General features: G+C 36.1%; 1 non-coding gene across 1 annotated transcript; it reads right to left on the bottom strand.

Annotated features, from left to right (window-relative positions):
* Positions 1 to 611: 611 nt before the first annotated feature.
* Positions 612 to 717, bottom strand: LOC122299967. Its single transcript, XR_006239819.1, has one exon. It is a non-coding gene; the product is annotated as a small nucleolar RNA R71 (small nucleolar RNA).
* Between the last annotated feature and the right edge of the window lie 568 nt (positions 718 to 1,285).

Genomic DNA, 1,285 nt, shown 5'->3' with positions numbered 1-1,285 from the left:
TGAACCTCGTCACAAACTGGGTAACAACTCTCATCTCCCTTGTTGAAAATTTTCTTGTGCCAATGTTTTGTTCCTTTAGTTTGTCTTACATCTGTTTTGAATCTGTTTATGTTTAGAATGCATGTTTGTTTGGACTAGAGATCAAGCATCACGATTAACTAGGATTGAGTCACTTTCATCCACAGAATCTGCATCCATATCTTTTGAGTCATCCTCTAAAAATTTAAGTAACATGGCTGAAAATGAGGATCAGGAAAACTTGAACCATAATAGGACATTGAGAGAATACTTACAGCCAGTCAGAACTAGTCCTCCTTCTTGCATTATTCAACCTTTAAATGCAAATAATTTCAATTTTAAACCTGGGATGATCCCATTGATTTCTCATTTTCATGGAATGGAATCTAAAAATCCTTATTTGCATATTAAAGAATTTGAAGAAGTGTGCTCTACATTCATGGATAGGACATGTACTGAGGAAGTGATTAGGTTGAAACTGTTTCCTTTTTCCCAAAACATGGCTGAATTCTATAAGGCCTCGGTCCATAGGAACTTGGCAAGAGATGCAAACTGAGTTTCTTAAAAAATTCTTTCACATGCATTGAACAAATGCCCTAAAAAGGTAGATTATGAATTTTGGGCAAAAAGATGGTGAAACTTTTTATCAAAGCCGAGAAAGGTTTAAAGATTTATTGAATGCTTTCCCTCATCATGGTTATAAACATTGGAGAGTCATTAGTTTTTTCTATGAAAGTTTGCATCCCAAAATGAAACAGTTTGTTGAAACCATGTGTAATGGTGAGTTTTTTTGGCAAGGATCCTGATGAAGCTTTTGAATATTTCAATTATTTGGCTAAGAATGCCCAGTCATGGGATGTTTCTGATATTGGAATTATCTGAAAATGTACGGGGTACATTTGGGAGTGGGAAATATCAACTCAAAGAAGTTGATGACTTGCATGCTAGAATAGCCCAGATTTCTAAGAAATTAGAATCTATTGAACTGAAAAAGGTTAATGAAATGCATGTGTTGCCCCAAATGTTGATAAATGTGGAATTTGTGAGGACCAAGGGCATAGCACTCATGCATGCCCTACCATACCTACTTTTAAAGAGATATTGTTAGATCAACCTAATGCTATGAACATGATTGCTAATAATTATTCAGGGCCATTTTCTAACACTTACAATGCAGGCTGGAAGAACCATACTAATCTCAGTTGGAAAACTGACCAGCAAGCTTTTTCCTCCACAGCACCCTACATGCCCTATGCACCACCATCAG

The sequence above is a fragment of the Carya illinoinensis genome, chromosome 16 (assembly GCF_018687715.1).
Source record: "Carya illinoinensis cultivar Pawnee chromosome 16, C.illinoinensisPawnee_v1, whole genome shotgun sequence".
NCBI classification, from domain to species: Eukaryota; Viridiplantae; Streptophyta; class Magnoliopsida; order Fagales; family Juglandaceae; genus Carya; species Carya illinoinensis.
Note: the sequence above shows the minus strand (reverse complement) of the source record. Positions and strands in the feature narration are given on the sequence as shown.